Source organism: Amphiura filiformis, chromosome 20 (assembly GCF_039555335.1).
Source record: "Amphiura filiformis chromosome 20, Afil_fr2py, whole genome shotgun sequence".
NCBI classification, from domain to species: Eukaryota; Metazoa; Echinodermata; class Ophiuroidea; order Amphilepidida; family Amphiuridae; genus Amphiura; species Amphiura filiformis.
Window position 1 is genome coordinate 34,583,988 of NC_092647.1, and position 21,560 is coordinate 34,605,547.

At 35.6% G+C, this 21,560-nt stretch overlaps 1 protein-coding gene across 1 annotated transcript in view; it reads right to left on the reverse strand.

The window, feature by feature from the left end:
• Window positions 1–21,560, reverse strand: part of LOC140142286 (uncharacterized) — a 385,706-nt gene that overhangs the window by 193,029 nt on the left and 171,117 nt on the right. The gene's annotated exons all lie outside the window — the stretch shown is intronic.

Here is a 21,560-nt window from a genome sequence, read left to right on the forward strand (position 1 = left end):
TGTGTCATTATGTTCCTAGGTCAAAAAGCAAGTTTATCTCAGAAGATATTTAAAAAGCAAGTGCGTAACTAGCCCTAGCATCCGGGGGGGGGGGGCAAAAGTCTACTCCTTATTCCAGAAAAATACAGCAATAATTGTTTGGGATTTTGAAATTATTATCCTGTTTAAATCCTTTTGCAAAATAAAACAAAGCTAAATCCTAATCAATTATTTGGTTCTAACTGGTATATCAAAATCAAATTTAATTTTTATTTGGAATTAAGAGCCAAAAACATGCGTTTTTAGGGTATCTTTTGTATCAAGCGCAAAGACTTGTATGAAGACTAATTTCAAGTTATGCATTCTAATTTTTGGAAAACACTAAATCCTTTTCGCCAGCCCATTCGGGCTGGTACCTGTTTCAGGTTTGGGGTCAGTTTACTCAAGAGATTATATTTTAGTGGTATTGGAATGATTTTTTTTTTTACTTTTTGTTGTTAAATTTTTTTTTTAAATATTTTATTTCGATTTGTTAGGAAAAGTAAGTATGTTTTGCCGTTTCAACGAAGCAAAAGAGTGAGTATTACCAAAGTTATGTTTGAACTAATTAATTATGACTTTAAAAGTTTAAAGGCCTAAATGTAACAATAATAGTTAATATATATAGCATCATATGGTCAGCAGAAGAAAATCTGACATCACCTATGATGTCATATCAGTGTCCTTGACCGGGGTCCTTACTCCTTGACCACTGAACAGCGTGATATCATGTTGATAACAGATCTATAGAATCAAAATCTTCATCATATCCCGGATCATATCACAGATTCTCAACAATCTGTGATCATATGGACCATATTGATGTGAAAGTAGTTATCTATCATATCCTGTGTCGTTTTATGGATAAAAATGACTCAAAATGTTATTGATGAAATGGTTGCTATCATAAACATCAGTTTTGTCCTTTCAACGGGAAAAATCCGATGCAAAATAAAGTTTTTAGGGCCTAGCTATAATATGGGCATAATTTATGCATATAGTATTGAACAATGTACCCCATTTGACATGCACTTATAGATAAATAAATTGTCTTACTTTATTAATTTAATAACTTCTTTATTATAAATAAAATGACACATAACTATTTGATTCATAAAATTACATTCAACAAAATGATTGAAGAGAAAACACACAAGGCACTAGGCAGACTGTTATAGAATGGAGTATGTAAGATGCCATGTCCATAGCTTCGCATGAGGAGTTTCCGACTAGCAATCAACATGATCAGCACATTCAGAAAAACACAGTTTAAGAGTGAAGATTGTAGTGAGTAACCAGTCCTTTATAAATGTGCTGGCCACTATCTATTATAATATAGTAGGCTTAAACTATACATTGAATTAATTAAGTTATTTTAAAATAAAATGTACATGTAAGTTAACTCAAACCGGCAGTGTATATATCGAAAGCAGTGAAATAGGACATTCCTAAGCGAAGATATTGAGTTCGTAAGTTCTGGTATTACAAAATTGGAAATTGAGATATCGTGGGTAAAAAGCTGAAAAGACAAAAAACCCAACGACAACAACAACAACAACAACAACAAAACAAACAGACCAGAACAATTTGGAGTACATGTAATGAATTAAAAGAGTTGACATGAGATTAGGAATTAATGTTTTCTGCTGTTTCAGTGTGCATGTTCTCATCGTTGATGGTTTGCAACAACAACAACAACAACAACAACAAAACAAACAGACCAGAACAATTTGGAGTACATGTAATGAATTAAAAGAGTTGACATGAGATTAGGAATTAATGTTTTCTGCTGTTTCAGTGTGCATGTTCTCATCGTTGATGGTTTGGTGGACTGTCATGTAGATGTAAGCGTGATCCTAAAAATGCCTTTCACATTGACCAAAACTAATTACAAGACCTCTTCTACATTGAGGCTGGCTTTCCCTTTTAAAGGGAATTTTATTATAACCACTTACCAAAAATAACTAAAATCTACTTATATAAATATTTAAATTACAAGTTCACTCTTAGGCTATACTCAAGAATTTGAATGCTTATACCTGTGCCAAGTCTTAGAATTTTGTGACAAAAATATTAAAATCTAACAAAATAATTAGGACTTAGCTATGCTTCATTTGGCAAAACAAGATAATATCTTTTTTATTCCAAATAATAAGTGCCATAATTTTCTGGAATCAAGAGTAGTCTGGGGGAGAAGTCACTGAAAATTTGGTCCCAATAAGAGCATCCAAAAAGGACCGATATAACAGAAATTTGTATATTTTCTATCTCGATTTTACTTGAAAATATTTTTTCCGAGGGGCACTGAACTGTACCCCCATCCCCTCTGGTTATGCCACTGCTCAGAAGATATTGTCCGCATAGCTTCTAAAAATTGGAATTCTATTTTTTGTTTTTTGTCTTTTTTATTTGAAAAAGAAAGAAAGAAATTTGGCTGCAAGTGGCCTGAACAAAAAAAAATAAATCACTCATTTCTCATTTCCTAAAACACCCATTTCAGCCGTTAATTTCAAATCTGAACAGTGAAGTTTTGTTTACAATATTCTCAGTTAGGTTCCAATAAAGCATATATGAAGCAACTTGGCTTTATAAACTTTTTATATTGAAAAACTAGTTTCACAATATTCTGGAAATGAAAGTAGGAAGTTTCCATTGAATATTTATTTGGTTTTAAGTAGCTAAGCAACAAACATTAAAACCCACATATATTGTTACATTTCCTTGAAATCAATGAGACACTGGGCTATTCTAGTTCAAATACACACACCCCCTATGACAGCATTCAAGCTTTGACTTACGTTTGGCGGACAAACCGTGAAAAAAGTATTTAGGGGTGAAAACAGTCAGAATTCTTGATTACTTAAATGTTATTAGGGTAAAATGTCACATATTTTCATATTTTGGCACTTAAAACCCCTTATTTTTCACTGATTTTGAGAAAAATCCATTTTTTGGTCCAATTTTGGCCGAAAATGGCCGTTTTGGGGTGACAAAAATTTTGACTTGCTAATTTCCTGTGAGTGTATGAGCATGAAAACTATCAAATAGTGCCTACTTTTCTATGCTAATTGTGTAACAAGGGTACAATTGTGATATTCAAAGCATTGAATGGGATCCATATATTTCGTTATTTTCGTAGCATGGGTAGAAACTCAAAGGTTCGGGTGACAATTGATTTGGAAAAAAGTATAATATTTGCCTCATTTTCGATTTGAAAATGCCATATCTCCACAATGGTATGAGCTATAGGGATGTTTTAAGTGTCTTTTTGCTCAGTATTTCAATAGCTAAATGGTGATATAACAAATAAGTAAGCTTGATTTACAGAAAAGAAAATAACTTGCAATATGCTACCCCCACCCCTAAGAATTTTGAGGGCGTGAAAAAAGTAATGGATTTTGTTAAAAAAATAAGTCCTTCAAAACTGGGAGGTGTAAGGCTAAACAAAGAACATGTTGCTCTAACCAATACCTTTCTCTAGAGCAACATGTTTTTTGTTTAGCCCTAAGTATCTCCATTTTGAAGGACTTGTTTTTTTAACAAAAATATTTGCTCAAATTTGATGATTTTGGGCAGAAATATGCCTGTACAGTGCTATGGGGAAAATTTTCAAGTTGATAATTATGCATTTTTTATGTCAGATTCAGTTTCTACACAAAATTTCACCCTAGAAAAAGTTCCTTTAAGTAGGATATCTTTCACTTTAAGTTTCCACCATTCTGTCCGCCAAACGTAAGTCAAAGCTTGAACGCTGTCCTATAGAAGACATGACCTTAATCTCCCACACAGGGGGCGTAGATTTCAGATGGAAGTGGAACCATCCATTCAGGTAACTCAATTTGAATTACATACTCCCTGTGTGAAAGATTAAGGGCAAGTCTTCCACAGGGTGTATGGATTTTAAATGGAATAGCACATTATCTGTTACATGAAAAACATAACAAGGAAAGAAAAGTAGATTGAACCCTGCAAAGTGTGCAGTTGTAAGAATAGGAAAGTGAACAATGAGTCTAAATGACAAAAAAAGAGAAGAAAACAGTGACAGAAGTAATATTAACCTCCATTAAATCAGTGGCGCATGCAAGGGGGGCATGCTTTTGTTGGTCATTCGGGGAAAACATCAAAATTTCCTCCTAATCAGACTCCATTCAGGGGAACTGAACAACCTGGCCCCCCCACTTTCAATGTGCTGCGCATGTCACTGCATTAAATTGCATTTTGTTTTAAGTGTCCTTATATTGACATTGGATAGATTCCTCCAACATTTACTAACATTTTTTTAACATTTTAGTAAATGTTGGAGGAGTCTTCAATTTCACAATATGTATCTGGTCGCTTTTGGTTTTATCTAGAATGAAAACTAGCCCTAGTTCCTTGTGGGGCTGCACATGAAGGCCCAGGGCTATGGAGTATTAGGGTCCTTCTAGCATATTCAAAGGTCATTAAAAGGTTAAAGAACTATGTCTTGACAAATGAACATGTTTGTCATTAAAAAATCATCAAAAACAGCAAAAAAAGGGGTAGGTTTCTATAAAACCCATAGAAAAATATTGTGGCAGTTTTTGAGTGAAAAAGACCCTTAGAAATGGAAGTAGGGCTTTGAAGCTCGGGCAGCACACTCGTCAAAAAATAGTCCAAGCAAAGTTATGTGGGGTATATTAACCCTAACTGGCCTGAGTACTACAAAATACTACAAACAACTTCACTGCACGTGAGTGATTCAGGTCTTGGGTTCGAATCCCACCCAGAGCAAACAACTTCTTTGTTTGTTTTCTCTCTTTATTCCTCCTTCTTTGCCTTCCAGTCACCAAAAAGCCCTGATTTAGTCATCTTGGAAGTGGCTCTGATACAAGGCACAACGTCTAATTTGTTACTATAGTGCTTTTGGTACCCCGATAGGTACTGATTTTGAAGATTCTTTAAAAATGTTCTTTTCTAAACTTTCAGTCATAACTTTTTAATACAGATGTTAGCCTTCTATTATAGATATATAATAGCCTTACAAATGTATAAGAAGCATTTCAAGAAAGTTTTGTGATCAGTATAGGGGCCTATTTAAAACTACCAGAAAAATAAAATAAAAAGGCCTCCTCCTTTTTTCCCGGCATCGTAGTGTGATATAAATTTTGATCAATTGAGCCCATATTTATTATTAGTGAGCTATGAGTTTTAAAATGTTGGACGAGACATAGTCGAGTCCAATATTTTAAAACTCATAGCGAGACCAATAAATATTGCGCGTAAAGCATCCAATTTTATCATTATTATGTTTTGGATCCAATATTTTCCCACACTTGGATCCATCAAAACATAATAATGTGCAAACATGGACCAAATAGGGGTTTTCCACAATTTTTCCAATAAATTTTTTTTTTATTTGGCCTTATTATGCTTGATACAATTTATTACATCACTAGGTATGATACAACTTGAGAGTCAATAGTGATATAAAATTGGATCGATTGAGCCCATATTTATTGGTCGAGCTATGTGTTTTAAAATATTGACGAGGCGTAGTCGAGTCCAATATTTTAAAACTCATAGCGAGACCAATAAATATTCGGTGTAAAGCATCCAATTTTATCATTATATATTATGTTTTGGATCCAATATTTTTACACCCTTGGATTCAACATAATAATGCTATATATAGGACCGGGTGCCTATAAAGTGATGTTGCAATTTTGAACCCCTTTTTCCTTGTTCAATACAGCTACTACTACTATTACCACACACACCCACACCATGTATCGATTGGGGATACTTGCCTAGAACAACTAAAGGGGACACACAATTCTAGCCTAAAACCCACCAATTGGGGACATTTGTGTCAATTGGGGACATTTGTGTCAATTGGGGACATTTGTGTCAATTGGGAACATTTGTGTCAATTGGGGACATTTGTGTCAATTGGGAACATTTGTGTCAATTGGGGACATTTGTGTCAATTGGGAACATTTGTGTCAATTGGGAACATTTGTGTCAATTGGGAACATTTGTGTCAATTGGGAACATTTGTGTCAATTGGGAACATTTGTGTCAATTGGGAACATTTGTGTCAATTGGGAACATTTGTGTCAATTGGGGACATGTGTGTGCGAAAACACACACAATTTGTCTAAAACCTAAAATCGCGCACATGTCCTATACCGACAACTGGGTTCATTTGAATTAATACCCGTTTTAGCACTTTTAGCCATGGGGGTGCAGGGGGAGAAGTTTCTACAACTGGGAACATCCCTGGTCATCAGATGTCCCTGTTTGGTGGGGTCAGTTAGACCAGAAAATGTTCCCATTTGGCGGTGTTTACAAGTTCCCACACTCCCACCCATATATATATATAGAAGTCCCGCATCATTTTCCCCTTTCAGCTTATTCAATACTGAAACATGATTAAAGGAAGTAGCGGCAGAATTACAACTGCATGTTTTCTGGATCAGTACATAGTTCACATCACACATAAACCTAAAACAATTATTATTGTGTATAATGTACTATAACCAACACTCTTGCAACAACATGTTTTCAACATTAAATCAATCCGTAGTTCTATTTTACATTTCTATTGGATTTATTGTGGCAGATCACCATATAAAAGTGAATTCATGGATTACAGAAGATGTGCAAAATGGTCCAGTCATCAATATGTTTTGTGGAATACCACCTTCATCCTGTAAACAGTGTACCTATACTTGGTTATGCCATAGTAAGACACTTGCTAAAAATGATAAACTGATTGATGCTGATCCATCACGATATACAGTTGATAGTGACTATAACTATGAGGGACATGGTACTGGAAGCTTGCTACAAATTAAAAATAACCTCAAAGATGATGATGGAGCATATGAGTGTCAAGTTACAATGAATGGCCGTCTTCTCGCATATGGAACAACTCAAGTATCTTTACATGAGTACCTTCCACCGCCTGAATTTCCAAAATGCAGCATACATCCAGCCAGTAACCTAACTGATAAGACAAATGTTACATTCATGTGTTTGGGTGGTGAAGCATCTCCACCTGTTAACCTAAGTCTTACTCTTCAGCAACAGAATGGCTCGGTGATAATATTAGGAGATACAACTATGACTAAAATGTTTACCATCGATGACCATAATGCAGTGTTTACTTGCCACATGACAAGTGAGACATTTCCAACAGCGTACCGTAACTGTTCTGTCGGTCCCATAATTGTTAGACAAGCTCCTGTAGTTAATGAAAATTCAAGCGACAGTGTTGGTGGTATTATAGGTGCTGTTGTGTCACTACTACTGGTAGTAATTATAATCTGCATTATACTAGTGAAGAAGTTAAGATATACAGCGAGTCATCCTTCAGCGACAATCAACAGTGATGGAAATGAAGACATCAGGATTCCAGGATCACCTGATTATAGTTGCATTCCAGATACATCAGGACAACCCCCTCTCTATGTTCAAGTTCAGCAATACCAAACACATCCAGACTCTACTTTGACTGAAGCAGATGAAACTATGTACTCATATGCTTCTGTTCCTAATTGGAATTCTGTTGAAATGTATGCTTCATATGGTGAAGTGACCCAAGGTGATGAAACTGATGTCTCTGAGGATGAGGCTGAGAAGAGGGAGAGTTCAGGATTTGTTGAAAATATTATCTATGTTTCTTCGGATCAGAAGTACTGAATACTTGGTATTTCCTTTTCTGGATAATTCATTCATAATATTCTAGATTTTACCTGTCACAGGTCAGCATGGAAATGGGCTATTCTAGTTGAAATCCATACACCCCAATGGAAGACATAACCTTTATCAGTGGGGTATGCAGACTGCTGCTACCAGGGAGGGGGGGGGGGGGGCTGGAGAAAAGGTGGTTAGTAACTTGAAAACAAAAATATTTTATGTATAATTTAACTTGTTTCACAATTCTTAAACATGTTGGACAATTTGTCCCCCTTTTTTGCTTTAAAGCCTTAATGTACAATTTCCGTCAAATTTTGATTTTGTTATTATTTATTCAAAATGTTGAAACAATCTTAGTAATAACTAATTGGAAGGGTTGCTGTCCATTTTAGGTTGAAATAACAAGGTAAAGTGAAAGAAACCCCACTGGTTATTTTGGCCATTTAACACACAGTTCTATGGGAGGACATGTTGAACTTGAAAAAAATTAACCAATTTCATATTATAAGATCTTACATTATGGCTTTAATATTTCTTTTTGTCACCCTTTCTTCTGTTGCCCCTTCCTTTTTGCCACCCCCTGCTTTTACTCCGGGGGCATGCACCCTTAGCCCCCACCAATATAATGTGCAAGTTTATATCTTCCACACAGGGAGTAAGAATTTGAATTGTGGTTACCTGAATGAGTGATTCCATTTGTGGGAGATTAAGGTCAGGTCATCCATACGGGGTGTATACATGGATTTCAACTGAAATAGCCCAATAAATGTTTTTGATGTGTGAAATTGTATGTATTTTGTACAATATTTATTGGTTCTTTATAAGTACAATTGATATTCATAGGTATATCAATTTGAAGTATCTGGCACTAGTCAGGTAGTACTTAAGTTACCAGTGGCGTAGCGTCATATGGGCATGGGGGCATGTGCCTCCCCCAATTAATTGCAAAATTTAGAAAATCCCATAGGAAAATTGTCAAAAAATGGTTTGTGCCCCCCAATCAGACCTGGTGCCCCCCCCCCAATATGATGACCCACTCTACGCCACTAGTTACCATACCATTTATGGCATTAAACCTTTGCATTTGCAATTATTGCATATTTGTTTTAATAATTGCAATTGATTTGCAAGATTTGCTTCTGTCATTGAAAATGTACTGCGTGTGAATTCTACAAGTTCTTCTGCAAAAGTTAAGATAAAAGTTTCAAAAACATGTGAAATGAGGCATTCTTATATTTACCTGTCCCCTACTATTTAATAGGTAAAGACATCTATTCCCTACATTTAAATTGCTTTTTTTTCTGACCGGTCCAAGAAAGCAATACCACTGAAGGGGCTGGGATTGAGATTATTTGGCTTTTTTTAACCTCAAGTTGAATTTGCATCTGTATCTTGAGCAGTTGATCAAAATGTGTATCGAAATATGTGACCAACAAAAAAAAAAGTCATATAAATATATAATTTTGGCCTATACGTTCGTATAGCAATACACAGGGGCATACCTGCCTGTGGGAGGATTTGAACCATCTGTATTGCAAAATGTGGCCAAAAATATCAAAAAGTAGAACCATAAAAATATTGATCCAGAGTTCCCCCTTCCAAATCCAGTCTTACTTGTATCTTATAAATACATTTTTGACAAAGTTTATTTTCATGTTTATATTGCTTTATCTGCAAGGAAATAACAATACTGTATAGTAATGCAAGCATCAATTTCAAGTTTGAACCTACCCACCTCAAGCCTTGGCATGATGATTGAGGTCATACTTTTGTTGACCTCAATCATCGGCATTGAAGGGCGTATTACACTAAATCACTGCGCGAAAGGTGCAATGGTGATGAGTTCCGGTTAAACGTATATGGCTACATGAGACAATGTGGTGTCCTTAGGGACCATGTTCTTCGTGAGGTTGGCATGTTCTGATTTAAATGAAAGATGCTAACCTATTAATGACTAAAATATATATGAAATTATACAAATCGATTTCACAAGAAAAGTAGGCCCTGTCCGAATTACTGCTAACGGAACAAGTTTTAATGCTAGTTTGGGCGTTGAAATAGCGGCGATAAGCTTTTCAACATTTTTTAATAAAAACTGTACCTATAAAGTTCCCCAAAATTGAAGCTTAAATGAAATTTCAGTCCTTAATTAATACAGGGATGACGTTAAAAAGTGAAAAATATTGTCACACCTGGTAGAAAACGCCGTTTAAAAAAGGTGATTTTTACGTGCTTTTCAATGGAGAAGTTATTTGGTGGTTTACGCCCTGAAGTGACATTGATAATATGCTGGCTGAGGCTTCAGGTGGGTAGGTTCAAGCTTCAAATTGACACTTGCATAAATAGAAATGCATTCTAATCCATGCTTGACTAGATACTATATACCTAAGTTCTTTCTTTGAAATTAACTTTACCTGTGCATGCGGAAGTTAAAAAGCCCAAATACATAGATACAACTTGAACAGAGACACTGGACTGGATTTAGATCCAGTTTGGGACAACCTACTCATACCCAAGACCACCAGGGGGACGAGGACAACACCTTTGACGTCATCTTCTTCTAGTGTGACGTCATAGAAGGTTGTCAACAAGCCATAAACCATCAGAGCCATAACATCCGGCTGAGGACGCAGTTGGTACTGTGAAAGCGCTCCCGGTAAGCGATCAAATTTTAAGTAGTGTTGAAGTCAAAAAATTCTTCTAACATAGATACTAGTTTTATCAATTACAAAAAGCTACAAAACTTCTACACACACATTTAGAATTCTTCTTCCTAATGGTATTGTAACATTGAACTTAATTTAAAGCCACACCAAAAACATTATACTAGTATCCAGCCTGAGCCAAACTGTCATGAAGGTTAATAGCTACTTCAATTTGTGGTATAATGGTCGAAGGAACCTTCTTCTAGTTCTACAATGAACTCTTGATTTTACACAATGTCGTATAGAATAGTAAGCTTCAGTTACAATATTAGCTTATACAACCATGTCTTTAGCAATCTGTAACGCGTTACTCTTGTTCATATATATTGGATATACTGCAGCATATCATCAAGTAAATGTGGCAAGATGGATTGAACAAAATAATCAACTTGGACCAGTTCTGAATTTATTTTGTAATGTACAAATGCCATGTAGTCAGTGTACCTATCGATGGATATTTCATAATAAAACACTTGCTGAAAATAATGATTTGTTAGGAGCAGATGCATCAAGATATGAAGTTGATGTGAAGCTCTATCCTGAAGGGTATGGAAGTTTGTTGCAGATCAAAAATGCACTTCAAGATGATAGTGGGTTATATGAATGTCAGGTTGTATTTGGTAATGTTCATATGAGTACAGGAATGGCTACAGCAGTTGTTCTTTTATACCTTCCACCTCCTGCTTATCCCAAATGCAGCATTATACTAGCCAGTAACAGTACTGATAAAACTAACGCTGCATTTACCTGTATAGCTGGTGAATCCTCTCCACCTGTGAACCTGAGACTAACTCTTCAAAGACAAGATGGTTCACAAGTAGAACTTGGGAATCAAACAGCTACCATTACTGATATCAATGCACAATTTACTTGTCACATGACAAGTGAGGTTTTTCCAACTGCCTATCGTAACTGTTCGGTTGGGCCTATTGAAGTTTCACAACAAAATACGGCTGTGAAAACTTACACTCCAGTCATTGTCGGTGGTGCTATTGGGGCTATCTTACTAATAATTATTTTCATTTTTATCATTTGGAGATGCTATGGACTGAATCGCACCAATACATCTTCATCTACTGATCAACAGTCACCATCAGATGGGCACACGTACACTGCTTACTATGGATCTGAACCAGAACCTTATGCTGAACCAAACCAACCAAAAACATTGTCATCTACTAATCAAGGTTCACCATCAGATAAGCACACATACACTGCTTACAAGGGATCTGAACTGAACCAAACCAAACCATTGTCAACTACTGATCAAGGTTCGCCAGAGGAGCACCCATATACTGCTTACAAGGGATCTGAACCAGAACCTTATGCTGAACTGAACCAGCCCAACACATCATCATCTGAGATTGTCCATACATATATGAGAGATCCTCAACAAGACCCTGATATAGAACTCAACCAAACCAAGATGCCAACAGCATCACCTGCCAATACTGATGATGATAATACATGTGATGAAAACATTGACTATGAAGATGTGCATGCTTATGAAAATAAGGTTTAAATACTTGATATTCATTGATTAATTTGGAAAAGAATATGATATTAAAGGGACATTTATAGATTTTGTGCATAAAATGAACTTACACTGCATTGTACATATAGAAAAAATGCATTGGCATATCGCATAGATTATTGTAATACTTTATATTGGGATTGAAAGTTACAATTCAGGCTTTATCTACACTCCTGGAAAAAAGTAGTTGGCGCACTTGTACTAAACAATTGAAATGTGTGCCCTATCAAAATTTGAAAGGCAAGTGCAACATGCATGCAATATATATGAAGCACAGAACCCCTTCTGTATCCCCTTCCCCACCAGCTCCCAGAATAAGTAGAGTGTAAGAGCTGTTAAAAATGATCAGATCTGACTTTTTTTTTTTAAGTTGCTGTTTTGTCAAAATAACATGTTTTGTTGCAGTCAACCATCCCATAAAACCTGTGAATATCCCTATAAAGTTGCAATTTCAAATTAGAGACTCAACTTTGTTGATCTAGCTGATCCAATTTTTATCAAAAACAAAATGTAACAACATTTTAGAATGAATCATATAATGCCTTTACATAGCATGTAATCATGGTAATACACAAAATGGGTTTAACATGATAAAAAATTCCCTTCTCAGTAAGCAATCAAATGTTGTGAGAAATAAGACTTGTAAAGTAAAACATGATAAAAATTGTTTTAGTCCAGAGGGTACCAATTTGATCCGAATCTATGGTAAGAAATTGTACAAATATATGACCCATTCATATACTGTAAAAGTGGAAATTTTTGTGTAATGAATCTTTTACTCTTTGCCAATTTTGAACTGTTTCCCTTGTTTTTAAATTCACTATTCTAAGTTTTCTTACATTGACCTATACATATAGTTTGGAACGTGAAAAGCACAAAAATAAATGTAGCACAAAAATTTCCACTTTTACAGTATAGCCTCCAATTGGATCCAGTCACAGCCCACTTTTAGGATTTTGCTACGGGTAGTAACCATAAAAATCCCTGTGTAGTCACATTTGACGGTGGCGCAAAAATGTCCCAAAACATGACCCATTTTTATAGTTATATTTTACACATGAAAACACTTGTCCATATATAGTAGAACCATAACCACCCCACCCCTAATAATAAAAAAAAAGAACACAAACCTACTCTTTTTTGTGTAACACCCTGGAAATCCAGCTTTACTTGCAAGTTCATGTTTATACTGATATTACATGCAAGGAAATAATAATATAGGCCTACTGTATAGCAAATAGAAATGCATTCTAATCCATGCTTGACTATAGATTTGTACTATTTAGCAAAGTTCTTTTGAAATTAACTTTCCGTGTAAGCGGAAGTTAAAAAGCCTTAAAATATAGATATTAGCTGACTAGTTCAATCAATTACATGACATTAACATTCTTCACCTAGTATTGCAACATTGAACGTGGTTCTAGTTTAAGTCATGGTAAAAAAATTACCAGTGAGTATAGTATCCAGCCTGAGCTGAACTGATTTGAATGTTGGCCATCAGGACTTTTGGTATAATGGACAGAGGAACCTTCTACATTGAACTCTTGATTTTACACAATGTTGTATAGAACAGTAAGCTACAGTTACAATACAGGCTATTCCAGCAACTATGTCGTTAGCAATCTTTAACGCTTTACTCTTGTCCATATATATTGGATATACTGCAGCAAATCATCAAGTAAATGTGGCAAGGTGGATTGAACAAAATAATCAATTTGGACCAGTTCTGAATTTATTTTGTAATGTATATATGCCATGTAGTCAGTGTACCTATCGATGGATACATCATAACAGTACACTTGCTGAAAATGATCAATTGATTGAAGCTGATCCATCACGTTACAGTGTGAACAATGCACATAACTATAATCAGCAGAATGGAAATTTACTGCAGGTTCACAATTTACTTAAAGATGATGAAGGGTTATATGAATGTCAAGTTGTTGATGATGAGGATCATACCAGCAGTGGAACAATTTCAGCGGGTGTGTCCTTCTACCTTCCACCTCTTGCTTATCCAAAATGCACCATAATTCCATCCAGTACCATCACTGATAAGACCAATGCTACACTCACCTGTATAGCTGGGGCATCCATTCCACCTGTGAACCTGACACTGACTCTTCTAAGACAAGATGGTTCACAAGTAGAACTTGGGGATCAAACAGTTTCCAGAACAATTACTACTGAAGATAATAATGCAGTATTTACCTGTCACATGACAAGTGAGAAATTTCCAACAGCTTATCGTAACTGCTCTGTTGGTCCCATAACAGTCTCACAAAATAGCGAACAAGATGGACAAGGCAGCGTTGTTGGTGGTAGCATAGCAGCTGTCTTAGTAACGATAATAGTCATTATTTGCATCATCAGTCTTCTAGTGAGAAGATCAAAAGCCAGGCAGCCTAGAGCAATCACCAGTGAAACACATGAAGACAAAAGCACACCACATCATCAAGAGCCTTCACATGATCCTAGTAACAGCAACGGTACTTCTTCAGGACAGATGCCTCTTTATGCCCAAGCTCAGAAAAATCAAACACATCAAGAATCTTCATCTGGTGTAAAGGAAGAAAATGAGGCTATGTACTCATATGCAACAGTACATAATCAAAATCAGCCTGATGCCTCAAACACACCAAAGCACACACCTTCACCTGACAGCTACAGTACTCCTTCAGGACAGATGCCTCTTTATGCTCAAGTTCAGAAAAACCAAACACATCAAGAACCTGATGCAAAGGAAGAAGATGAGGCTATGTACTCATATGCAACAGTTCCTGATCAAAATCCACCCGATGCCTCAAACATTCCAATATATGGCAAAGTTAACAAAGGTGATAAAACTGTGGTCTCTGAGGATGAGGCTGGGAAAAGGGAGAGTTCAGGATTTGTTGATAATATCATCTATGTTTCTTCTGATGCAAAGTAAAATTGTCTGTCTGCTATGAATTGAACCCATTGTAAAATGTATCCCATTATTTTTTTTAAAGTGATGGCATTTGTTACAGAGGTAACACAAGAAAAAAGAACATGTTCCAGCTGGTGTAGCCAGGTTTTCAGTAACAGGGGCACAAACTTGTAAACTTGTGAATGTACCAACAGAAATATTTTTTGCTGGAATTCTAAATTGTTGGCCCAATTTTTTTGTCCAAGGGGGCTCAAGAAGATAGTTATGTGAGAGGTTTCTCTTTTATTTTGTTAGCAATAAAAATAACAATTTTGATGAAATGAGGGAAAATAAAGTAATTAAAACATTAACATTTTCATGCATTTAAAAACATTACATATAGGTCCAATTTTCAAGTGAGATCAATTTCTCCCCTATTTCCCTTTTGGGGGTAAGAGCAAGGGTTTTGGGTTATGTTAAAGGTTAGTTGGGCTAGGGTAGGCTTGTATACATGTAGTAAGGTTTGGGGTGGGTTAGACTTTGTGTCAGTGTAGGAAAAACATTGAAAAACTTTATAAAAATTAAAAATTAAATTTTTTATTTTTTTTACGTTTAAACGGTTAGCGATTTTTCTAAACGGATACTAGTAGTGCATTTAACGGGCGGTTACACATGAAAGGTTTAAACATAGACACCCTTACCAACTACAATGCTAGACAAAATAGGTTGGAATGAAAAATAGAATGTGCACCTTGTAATGGCCATATTTTCGTTATTTCTAGAGTGATGAAATGACACTTTCTTGAGTGTCAAGTCTAAACATTACCCTCACCCCAATACCTCCCCTGCCCCACCAATCAATGTTGGGTACTACTGGCGCTTACATGAACAAAATGTCAGGATTCAACATTGATCGGGGAACGGGGCTCATTTACAATACCGTACTAATTTCATTCCAACCCTTTTGTCCAGGGTTGTCTCTAAGGCTACCCGAAATTACATAATGACACATGTTTTATAGCTATAGTTGTTTTATTCTTTGTCCGATTTACATGACAATTTACATCAAAATAAAAAAAATAATTGTCTTTTCCTCAATGACAAAACCAAAATTGCTTTAGTGTCACTAGTATAAGGGAGCGGTCAATTTATGTACATGCAGCCTTTAATTTGAAGTTCATGCAATTCAACTAAAGTAGCTCATATAACGTCATATATTGCATTATAAGTGTTTATCGTCCAAGAAATGTTCATTTTACCCTTTACATGTAAATGAAATATCATAAATGTAATTCATGAAAGTATAATCTTAGAAACAGAACATGAAAAACTGAAATAAATGTTTTTTGAAGTTAAAAAATATACAAAATACATAGAAAATCATTATTTAGTCTTCAGTAGATAGTTAACATGTGTAGTATATTTTACAGGTTTTATAGCTATATTGTTCTTATTGTAAGTCTGTAGAAAGGAAAATTAAAATCAAATGTTCAGTACAAAAGCGAAGCATTTAATTTAATTTTATTCATAGGCAAAAGCAAATTAAAACAAAAGAAAATTAAAAAAATGCAGGGAATGAAACCCAAGCCATTCCGTTAAACGCCAGTCGCCTTATCCACTGAGCTATTGAGGAGTTGTAATTCTACGTGCACTTTTGTACTAGAGATTCTTTATAAATGAATAAAAAGTGTTTTAAACTAATCCACTTGTTTTATGCAACAATAATTGGCTTATTGAATAGAGAACCACGGTATTCAGACCTTTTCTTCACAAATTAGATTCCAAAACTTGACATAAATAGAAAAATGCACGGTATGCAAGCCTGTAAACAGTATAGGGACATAGTATTAAAATCTTTATTGTGTCTGCATACCGTAAAACTCATACATTGATATGGTCTAAATTATCGCAAACAAATCGAGTAACATTAAATAGCTCCATTGGTAGAGCGCGTACCAGTAAAACGAGCAGATTTGACAGCGCGGATTCGAATGCTGCATTGTCGCTTTTTTATTTTGATCCCGATATTTTATTTTTCCTTAGTATTTATTTATACAGAATAGATTTCAGATTTTTGTTGATCTAAATAATGTTTTACAAGTTTGTAGACTTATTTTTTGGCATTTAAAGTGATCAATTGTGTTTCTAAACAGGGCCAAAAATAGGATATTAGGAATTTTAGTGACTAGTCCCTAAATATGACGGATTAGCTATTGTTATTTTGCTTTTTGTGGTAAAGGATAATGATAAGAGCTGCTTAGCCTCCAAATTGCAGGTCCATATCTTATTTACTTTTCATTTTATGGCCAAAAAACCAAAATTAGATGATTTTTTTTCAACTTTTCAAATACAATGCTAGACAAAATAGGTTGGAATGAAAAATAGAATGTGCACCTTGTAATGGCCATATTTTCGTTATTTCTAGAGTGATGAAATGACACTTTCTTGAGTGTCAAGTCTAAACATTACCCTCACCCCCAATACCTCCCCCTGCCCCACCAATCAATGTTGGGTACTACATGAACAAAATGTCAGGATTCAACATTGATCGGGGGGAACGGGGGCTCATTTGCAATACCGTTCTAATTTCATTCCAACCCTTTTGTCCAGGGTTGTAGCTCCTCCCAGCTTGAAATACAGTAACAGAATTGACCAAAAATTGCAATGTGCATCTTCCTTTAGCCCTGTCTTAGGCCGCAATCGTCCCAATTTAATTTGATCCATTTTAGAATTAACATTGGGAATGGTTGTGCCAACAGGACACCCCTGCAATCGGCTCCATAGAACAGGTTCTTTTTAGTTTTGTCGCCTTGCCCAGCAACCAACTTTAGTGAGTTTTTAGGCATTTTTACAAAAAACACCAAATAAAAAAAGTGTGAAAAGTACCACATGATGTCAAATGATGTTTAAAAAAAAGCACAATGTGGCACAATTATGATGCAGAAAAAATTACAAAGCGGAAATGACCTGGTAGCTAACCTGAGAGCTTTTGAAATGCAGCACTATTCCTTGTTCACTCGACAGATGCATGGCTGGTGAAAGATGCTTGTTACTAATCAGAAACCATCGAACAGTGATGTTTAAAACAAAGCACAATGTGGCACAATTATGTCTGATGAAAAATAAAATATTACTCAAAGCGGAAATGACCTGGTAGCTAACCTGAGAGCTTTCGGAATGTAGCACTATTCCTTGTTTACTCGGCAGATGCATGGCTGGTGAAAGAGGCTTACTCATGCTTGGCGTATTTTGGGGGCTTTGAAGGCATAAGCGCCCAGGGCAAAAAGCCGAGGCGGCCAAAACCGGGGCCAAAAGCGAAGGGCAGCAGAAGAAGAAGGGGTGGCAAAAACAGGGGTGGCAAAACGAAGAGGCGGCAAAAAGAATTAGTAAAGAAAAAAGGGCATGACATTGAGTATGACATGCTCTGATTCAGTAAAGAATTGTAAATTCACAATTGCATAAAATCATTGTGCTGTACAGATAGTCACTGACCACTCTGGCACATGACACACCTTTATAAACAGTTTCATTCCCGGGGTACTCAAATTTTTTTTTGGGTAGGGGTGTGCCTCCGAAGATTTTGAAGTAGGACCCATGGCTATACCACTTCAAACCTGATTTTTACTACCGATGCATATACCAACATAGAATAGACACCCATGACTATACCAGTTGAAAAGACAAAAATACCACCCATTGATATACCAACCCCATATACTGACCCATCCATATACCACTACCCGGTATACGTTTAGAATACAGTAACAAATTTTCATATCATATTTCTTATTTACTGTATTTTGTATTTTTTTTATTCAATTTATCAAGGGTCTATCATTTATTAATTATTTTGTTTGTTAGGGGTAGTGCAATAATTATGTGTATCATCGGGTGGTGAATTATAGGGGAAAAGATTTTTGGCAGGCCAAAGGGGGGGCAATTTTGGCAGAACATTTTGAGAATTCACCACTCCGGGGTACACATTGTTGCACCACCCCTTATTTTGATTTGTAATGAATACAAATCCAAAATATATTTATTGTTGTTTTGTTTTCTCAGTTTCATAAATTATGTTGGTTTTCTTGTAGGGGCCAATATCTAGCCTAGTTTGTAACAAGTATTGTGTAGGGAAAGATGATTCTTGCACTTATTTAGATTTTATTTAACAACATACAAAAACCACGAAAACAGTGGCGCAGCCAGTGCCCCCCCCCCCCGCTCATCATGGCCGTTGGTTCATGCAAGGCAGTCGATTGACGGAAGATGTCTGTGAAAAAAATTGTGTGAGCAATAGCAATATTTGTACCCTGCATGGTGAAAGAAGAACGAAAAAAAAAAATAAAAAATAAATTAAATAAATAGAAATTTTGAACATGAATTTTTTATTTATATTTTTTTTGTACGGTACCTTTTTTCTTTCCACTCATGATTTATTGAAATTTTAAAAGAATTTAATATTCATGCATTTCTGTTCAATGCCATTGCAATTATCATTGAATTATCGAACCAAAACAACATCAATTTGACCCATGCATATCGATCGTGTATGAGTGGCAGTGCTGTCGCGTGTCATGTCAGCTGAATTCGGCACCAAAAATAAAACTCAACTTTACACTAAAAACTTACCCGATTGTTGAAAAAACCTATTTATATGATTTGATGCATTTAAAAATCGGCAGTTACTTTACTTCAATTTTGCGATCCCGAGTTCCGAGAGGCAAAACTGACTTTAAAAACAGCGATGAAAAAATTGCTGTTGCAACTTCGATACCGATAATATTTCAGTGATTTATCAAAATTGGCGGGGGTAAACAGAAGTAGTGCTGGGCTCGCATATACTACACCGGAAGAGTGTCGCCATCTGTTTGCAATGACAACTCAACGTTTTGCTAATCGGACTATCAATTGATTTGCCCAGCTCTGAATTTATGGTTCTGATTTGCCTTATTTGGATAGCGATGTACCTTATTTGGACACGATCAGACAATTATTTTCGTAAAATTCATGCAAGATTTTCGACCCATTGATATACCAAAATCTGCTTTAGACCCCATTTCAATACCAATTTCAACTTACTACCCATGCGTATACCACAAAAGCGGAAAAAATAAGGGGTCATTGATATACCAAGCGGCGAAAATCGACCCATGTTTATGCACGTCCCGTATGGCCATTTGTACTGAGTACCCCCGGGTTTCATTATACAACTCTATACAGGTGCAGAACCCTAACCAACCTATTGAACCATCACAGCCAAAGTTTTTACTGTACAAAAGAATACCAACCCTCATTTTGTAATTTCAGAAAAAGTTTTTTTCCTTTTATAATTTCTTGACATCCTGAAAAACTTCTTTAAGGTTGGTACGTAAATGGGCGGAGGGACCTCTACGCTGAACTCTTGATTTTACACAATGTTGTATAAAACAGTAAGCTTCAGTTACAATAAAGCTTATTCCAGCAACCATGTATTTAGCAATTTGTAACGTTTTACTCTTGTCCATATACATTGGATATACTGCAGCATATCATCGTGTAAATGTAGTTAAGTGGTATCAACAAAATGATCAACTTGGACCAGTTCTGAATTTATTTTGTGACGTACCCAAATACCAATGTAGTCGGTGTACCTATCGATGGATATTTCAAAATAAGACACTTGCTGAAAATAACAATTTCTTAGGAGCAGATGCATCAAGATATGAAGTTGATGTGAAGCTCCATCCGAATGGTTATGGAAGTTTGTTGCAGATCAAAAATTCACATCAAGATGATGGAGGGTTATATGAATGTCAAGTTGTATTTACTAAGACTCATAATGAGTATACACTGCAAAAAAGTTGGTCAAATCTTTCTACCTATTTGGTTGGGCAAACTCTTTTACTTATTTGTTGGTCACGGCTTGCCCAATAATAGTTAAATCTAAATTCTTATTGGGCAACCTCTTATTTTGACCATTTATTTATCTTTATTTTACTACGAGAGGAGTAAAGTTGGTTAAGTTTTTGGCCACGTAATTTATATACGACTGTTGTGCAAAATAAATCACATCAGTTGGGCAACTTTGTAGTAAATTGCGTGAATTACAAGTTGTTGGGCAAAAAGATGTAAAATGTTGAGCAAAGTTTTCGATCATGCGCACTGTTGTCTTTTCATTGAACAACAGTTGGTCAACATTCGCGTTGTTCGGTTCTGGAAAGCACATTTTCGATCTTACGTAAAATGGCGGATGACATGGGTGCTGGCAGAGTGGGTGCTGGCACAGCTAATTAACGCCTTTTAAGGTGAGTTTTCTCTAAATTAATTATAAATACATACTTTATTACACGGTGTTACTTGCCTCATTTCATTCTGACCACTGTGTATGAAAAAATACTGAGAAATTTAGTGAAGTTGTTTTGCGATGTATGAGTCAGGCACTCGTGATATGCACGCATAGCCATGCATGCATGATGGCAGTCTGTACTGAGCATTTAAGCTTACGTATCAGTTTTTTATTAATCAATCAAGTATTTGAAAATAACTTTACTAAATTTCTCAGTATTTTTTCATATAAGTGGTCAGAATGAAATGAGGCAAGTAACACCGTGTAATAATGTATGTATTTATAATTAATTTACAGAAAACTCACCTCACAATTGAAAAATATTTGCCCAACTAATTTGGCAAATATATTTTATAATAATTAAGCAAAAAATAAACCAACATATGGACCAATAATGTGTAAAATGCCCAACAGTTTAATGAAATTTTG